At 38.3% G+C, this 7,238-nt stretch overlaps 1 non-coding gene across 1 annotated transcript; it reads right to left on the bottom strand.

Annotated features, from left to right (window-relative positions):
* Positions 1–6,477: 6,477 nt before the first annotated feature.
* Positions 6,478–6,584, bottom strand: LOC133029410 (small nucleolar RNA R71). The gene has a single exon (XR_009683532.1). It is a non-coding gene; the product is annotated as a small nucleolar RNA R71 (small nucleolar RNA).
* Between the last annotated feature and the right edge of the window lie 654 nt (positions 6,585–7,238).

Raw genomic sequence — 7,238 nt, 5'->3', positions numbered from 1 at the left:
TATGGAATTAAGAACTTTATTCAAAACAAGTTGGGAAGGGTGGCCCAATCTTTGGTGCCGCCGATTTACATTGGATACATTCTTTGTATCTTGAGTATTCTTATTACAAGAAAAGGATTGAAAAATCTGTCTTGATGGCTTTTGACAGTGAGACTTCGTTTTGGTAGGCAAATGGTATAGACCTTCTTTAATTGCTCCCTGAAGTAGATGGTTCTTGGTGTGATTGTCCTTGACATAACAACAATCAGAGTTAAATTCAACTGTAACATCATTATCTTTGGTAAATTTAGAGATGCTAATAAGGTTTTTAGTGATAGAAGGGACATGAAGAATATTTTTAAGGTGTAAAGGTTTACTTGCTGCAATAGAACAAGAGCCAATATTTTTAATTGCAAGAGATGAGCCATTACGTACAACCAATTTTTCTTTGCCTTTGTAGGATGTTTGTTGTTGTAGGTTCGAGGTATCTGCAGTAACATGGTTTGATGCTCCACTGTCAAGATACCAATTGGAGTCATCAGGCATAGAGGGTGAAGTGATGTAGGCCTGTGGTGGGTTTGCTGCAGGGTTAAGATTTTCATCTGGTCCATTGTAACTGAGATCGAATCGTCTGTAGCATCTTTGGACTGTATGTCCAACTCTGTTACAGAGTTGGCACACAGGACGATTGCCTTGATTGGGGTTTCGACCTCCTGAGTTGCCTCGGCCTCGACTGTTGGGGTTTGAGCCACGACCTCTGTTTCCTTGCCCCATGTTACGATTTGACTGATTGGAATTTGGTGGTGGTGGTTTCCTGAACTGAGCCATGTTGGCTGAAGCACTAGTGAGATCAAGAGAGAGAGTAGCAGCATGTGCTTCAATTCGGGTTTCTTGATTTTGCAGCAAGAATTGCACTTCTTGCAGAGTAAGGTTGACAACAACTGCTTCGTATTCAGGGCCCAACCCTACAAGGACATAGAGAATGAGTTGATCCTCAGAGATGGCATTTCCAGCAGCACGTAATCTGTCAGCAAGATTTTTCATCTTGAGGAGATATTCATCGATTGGCAAGGATCCTTTCTTGGTATTCTGAAGTTGGCTCATCAGTTGAATCATGCGAGCTTTAGATGTGGTGCCAAACAATTGTTCAAGTGTCCTCCATAGCTCATGAGCCGTATTGCAATTCACAACATGTCCCAACATAGATTCAGAAATGGAAGACATTAGCCATGATAGCAGAAATTGATCTAAACGCATCCAACGTATGTATTCAGGATTGGTTACCTGTGTGGTGCTCTCAGGTGGTTGTCGAATGCGCTGTTGAGGAGGATTCTGATTATTCAGTATGGATTCAAGATCATGTGCCCGAATAGCTGGTAGAACTTGTGAGCGCCAGAAAAAGAAATTGTTGCGATCAAGACGCAGTGGGGGAAGAAACATTGAGGTTGGGACAGCAAAGTTGTTGTTTGAAGACGCCATGGATGAACCTTGGGCTCCTGATACCAAGTTGAGATTGTACTCGAGAGAGAGAGAGAGAGAGAGAGAGAGAGAGAGAGAGAGAGAGAGAGAGAGAGAGAGAGAGAGAGAGAGAGAGAGAGAGAGAGAGAGAGAGAGAGAGAGAGAGAGAGAGAGAGAGAGAGAGAGAACAGAGAAAGAATGTAATCTTGCTTTATTCAATGAATGACAGTAATTACATGATAAGGTATTTATAGAGTAGTAACAGAGAGTAACTACCAGTACACAACTAATGAGTAACTGTCATAATAGAATAAACTAACTTAACTACCAAACCAACTAACTGCCTATTCTATCTTATCCTCAACAGGGAGAAACTTTCCAAACCTGAGATGTTTTGGAACAATCTAGCAGAGCATGAGTGGCTATTTCATTATGACAGTCACAAAAGGAGCAACAAGGGTTGGGAAGGACTTTCTTCAAGAACATGTTAAGAGCAGTTGGGAGAATATGATAATAAACTCTCTAAGAGAAAACTTTGATTTTGGGAGGGAGACACAAGTTCCAGAGGGTGGTCCACCTTTCTCAAGAAAAGTACAATCCGAAGAGGTGGGAGGGAGAGAAAGAGTATTAGCTAAATGGTAAGCAATTTTCACAGAGAATATACTTGAGGGATGCTAATTCCAAATTAAAAAATCTTCCTAATCAACACCACCAATAGAAACCTGGAGTATGTGAGAAACAATAGCATCATCAAAATATTGGTTAAGTTTGCCTAAATCCCAATGACCTTCATAGTTAATAAAGAAATTGACCCTGTTAGAGGGAGGCTGAATATCATTCTGATACCTGAGGAATCTAGCCCCCAGGATCCAATGGTCATTTAAAGTTTTGATGGAGCTACCATCCCCAACTTTCCAAACTAGACCTTTTTTAAGGAGATCCCGACCCCAGATAAGTCTAGTCCAAGTAAAAGAAGGAGAATGACCATGACTAGCTTCAAGGAAGCTGTTATGCCTAAAGTATTTAGCTTTCAGAATAATAGCAAGCAAAGAATTAGGGTCAAAGTTCACACGCCAGGCCTGTTTAGCTAACATAGCTTGATTGTGATGAATTAAAGATTTGAAACCTAATCCCCAAAGAATTTAGAGTTACACATGTGTGTTAGGTTGCTTTTAGTATTAATTTTAGTGTATTTTTAATTTAGTTTTACTCGTATTTGGAGCAATTTTACGCTTGTTATCTTTTATTTTTGTAGATTTAAAATAAAAGAATATTAGAAAAGTATCAACGGAAAAAGACGAAAAAAAAAGATAAAAGATGGCATAAAATATCACTGTGCAAAATTGGGATCTGCCTAGAAAAAAGATGGTATGCGTTGAATACGTGTGAAAATTACACGTGTGCCACGGCCCAGGAATGGGCATGAGTAAAAGCAGCATCATCGTGTGGAAATAGCATACCATGGCCCGCCTCTAGTCTGAAGCAAAAGAAAAACATTTCTCAACGTAGATTTATTGTGATGGCCTAATTCAAAGCTGAATAGGATTTTTTTAGCACGTGCAATTTTTCTATCTTTTAGGCCCTCAATGGCTATATAAAGAGTGAACTTCAGTTGATTTCGGTAAGCAATTCAAAAGGAAATTAAACGCAAAAAAAGCAGTACAAATTTCAGAGACCGACGTCAAAGGGTTTTCAACATTCTCTTCTTCTTTATTTTCTTCTCTTTTCTTAAGTTAATATGTGTGATTTTGCTATAATGACATTGAGTAGCTAAACACTTAATTATGGTCTAGATGTATATTGTTTGACATTGTTTTATTGTTCTTATATGATTTTATTTTCCCTCAATTTCTATGTATTCTATTTCATTCGTTCTTAGTTACTTTTAATTGTCTGATAACCAATTAACTATCTATAATTTTGATGCCAGATCTGAGAAGTGAGTGTCAATTATGCTATATTGAAATAGAACTGAATTTTTATATAGGACGAGAGTACCTGTATGGTTTAGATAGCTTATAGCATTTCTGTGTTTAATGCATGCTGCATGTTTAATTTATCACGAGAATAGAAAATTTGCAGATAATTGAGATTTATATATCTGAGAAGACTATAAATTACCTTAGTAAACCCGTTACTGCATAGAAATTAGAAATAGGAAGATAATTATATTAGGCCATAATCAATAGATACAATTGAAATCGATAGCCCTAACTTTAATCATCGTAAATTTCTTTTGGATTCTTAATTTCACTGTTTATTTAGTGATTCTAATTTTAATTTTCTTTTAATTTTGACATAATCAAATAGAAGTAAAGATTTATTTTTAAAGTACTTAACTGTAATGCTTGTGGGATCGACCTCACTCTTTGTGAGTCTATTATTTATAAACGACACGTATACTTGCGTATTGAAATTACCACAACAAGGTGATGCCAAGCTTTCCAGTAAATTTTTGGATCCTTCCCCATAGAGCCCCACCAAAAATTGGCCATTAACTTTTCAATCTTACGACAAGTAGAAATAGGAAGTTTGAAACAGGACATGGCATAAGAGGGAATGGCCTGGATTACAGCTTTCAACAGCACCTCCTTACCTGCTTTGAAAAAAATTTTGTTGTTCCAGACATTAAGGTGGGCACTAACTCTTTGGAGAATGAATACAAAATTGTTTTTTTTTTGGAGCGCCCAAAACATTGAGAACCCCAAGGTATTTACTTATAAAGAGCTTAGAATTCAACCCCAAGGTTTCATAAAAGTAGCTCAAGATGGATGGATGAGTGTTGGGGGAGAACAAAATGGAAGACTTCCCATAATAAACCTTTTGACCAGAGGCTAGGTTATAAAGAATAAGGGCATTCTCCAAAGCATTGCAAGAAGTATGGGTAGCAGTGGTGAATAGGAGATTGTCATCATCAAAAAGCAAGTGAGAAATGGCAGAGGCAGTGCGAGCAACAAAGATACCCATGAGACTACGTACCAAGCCTTTCATGAATCTTAAGGGCACTAGTAAGACCCTCATAATAGAAAAATTAAAGGCAGGGAGAGAGATGATCACCTTGCCTGATGTTAGGCTAAAATTAGTCGAAGATTCGGGTCATATTTCGGTTAGTTTTCACTCTTTGTTTCTAGTTTTAGGGCTATATTACGCTTGATTCTCTTGTTTCAGGTCCTCGGACATTTAAAGAAAGTATGTACAAGAATTGAGGAAAAATGGTGAAAGAATCGAGAAGAAAATCCAAAATTGGTGTCGCTGCCAGTTCCAGTCGCGACTAGGAATTTGCCAGTCGCGACGGGAATTGGCAGAGACATCCCCAACAATTCAAACTGTACTCCAGTCGCGACTGGGAGTCCGCCGATCGCGACGGAACCGGCGTAAAGTTTCAAAATAATTCGAAGTGAACTCCCGTCGCGACGGGGGCTTTGCCAGTCGCGACGGGACCCCAGTGACGGGATTTTTGGGCAGTTTCGTAATTTCACGAATTTTAAAGATGAGAATTGGTTTAAATAGTGAGGGTTCGTGAAAATTAGGGATTATTCAGAATTGGAACCCTAGAAACAAAGGAGGAGGCTAGAAGAGCGGCTTGTGGCGACCCGGATCAATTGCTTCAACTAGTTCTTTCTCTTCTCTTTAATTTTTCTATGTTCTTTTCTATTTCAATGTTAATTATGGATTTGATTATGGATGTTTTGAACTAAACTCCTATTTAGGGAGAATGATGAATGTTGTTTAAGTTTTTCCTAGTTAATGATTAATTGCCATTCCTCCATCTTGATTGTGAATACTATTCATATTTGTGTTTAATTTTCATGTGCAAGATTGATCACCTTTTACATGTTTTATGATCTTAATTCAAAATCTGAAAAGTGAGAATTGAGAATGCTAAAATTGGATAGTCTAGGTTTTGATGTGAAACGAAAGTATTTACATAGCCTTTGTGACATTTAGATTATTGCTTAATGCTGATTTCATGTTAGTTTAATTAAGAGATTAATTAGAGAGCATGAGATTTAGAACCTAGAAGATCTGAAAAGAGCTAGGTTAATTCATAATCTGTCATTCACTTCAAGAGAAGGATAGCAATTAGACATTAACATTGGTAACTTAACAACAGGATTCGTCTCCCTATTTTCTTATCTTGATTAATCTTCCTTTTGTTAGTTTTAATTTTCTGAATTGTTTTATTTAATTCATAAAAAGTATTCTTTTACCAGATAGAATCAATAGTATAATTTAGTAGTAATTAGTCCAATTCCCTGTGGTTCGACCTCACCTGTGTGAGTGTACTACTTGATTGCGTATACTTGCGTAGTAATCATAATTTTCACAACAAGTTTTTGGCGCCGTTGCCGGGGAATTGTATAAAGATTGATATTACCCAAAATTATACTAACTTCTACTTTGGTTTATTTTTCTTGCTAATTACTAATCTTTTTCTTGCAATATTTTCGTTATCTATTTCAGGAATCCTAGTGTATGCGCAGTCAAGGACAAGCAGTCATATTACCAGTTGATCTTGAAATCGAGAAAACTTGTAAAAGAAACCGAAAGAATAAGAGGCAAGAAGGAGTTTCAGCAACTGCTGAAACAACAGAAATCATGGCTGCTAATGTGAATGCGAATGCTGCAAATAACGGCAATAATGGTGGTGCCGTGGAAGACCAAGCTAATGGCCGTAGCTTGAGAGATTACATTCTCCCTACTCTGACGGGAGTGCAGTCATGTATCAGGCCACCGGCAGTGGATGCGAATAACTTTGAGATCAAACCTGCCATACTTCAAATGGTGCAGTCTTCAGTTCAGTTTGGTGGCCTCCCTTCTGAAGATCCTAATCTGCATCTCTCGAACTTCATGGAACTTTGTGAGACTTTTAAAGTCAATGGAGTTAGTGATGATGCCATTCGTTTGAGACTGTTTCCATTCTCACTTAGAGAAAGAGCCAAGAGCTGGTTAATCTCCTTGCCACCAAATTCCATAGCAACATGGACAGACTTAGCAACTAAATTTTTGTCTAAGTTCTTTCCCCCAGCAAAGTCTGCTAAGCTGCGAGGAGAGATCAACAATTTCTGTCAACAAGAGAATGAGTCTCTCTATGAGTCTTGGGAGAGGTTCAAGGACTTAATCAGAAAGTGTCCTCATCATGGTATTGAGAAGTGGATGCTGGTTCATAATTTCTATAACGGGTTGGTTGGTAACACTAGAACCCTGATAGATGCAGCAGCTGGTGGAGCCTTTATGAGAAAGAGTGCTAATGAGGCTTATGATCTATTGGAGGAGATGGCTTTAAACAATCAGCAGTGGCCAACTGAAAGGAGTCAAACTAAGAAGGTAGCTGGTGTGCTAGAGGTGGATGCCATTACAAAGCTGACAGCTCAAGTTGAGGCCCTAACAAAGCTGATCGCAGTGCAAGCCAAACAAGCTCAAGTGGTTTGTGAGATATGTGGAGGTCCCCATCACTTTTCTGAGTGTCAGGCAAATGTGGATGATTTGCCAATGGATCAAGCAAAAGCCATTGGAAACTATTCCCAAAACAATAATTATGGGCACAACCAACAGGGGTTCTACCAGCAGAGAAATCAGCCCCAACAAAACCAACAACAGCTTCAACAACAAAGTTCTAGTGGAGGCTCCACTATCCAAGCTGATTTATTGCTCCAATTCATGATGGAAACTAGAGCCTCTATTAAAACTCTAGAAACACAAATGGAACAATTGGCTACTCAAGTGGAAAAACAAGCTCAAGGAAATTCGCCTAGCACTAATGATGCAAAAGGAAAAGAACAATGTAAAGCAATTTCCTT

This window comes from Cannabis sativa, chromosome 7, assembly GCF_029168945.1.
Source record: "Cannabis sativa cultivar Pink pepper isolate KNU-18-1 chromosome 7, ASM2916894v1, whole genome shotgun sequence".
Lineage (NCBI taxonomy): Eukaryota > Viridiplantae > Streptophyta > Magnoliopsida > Rosales > Cannabaceae > Cannabis > Cannabis sativa.
This window is presented reverse-complemented; position numbering and strand designations above follow the sequence as displayed.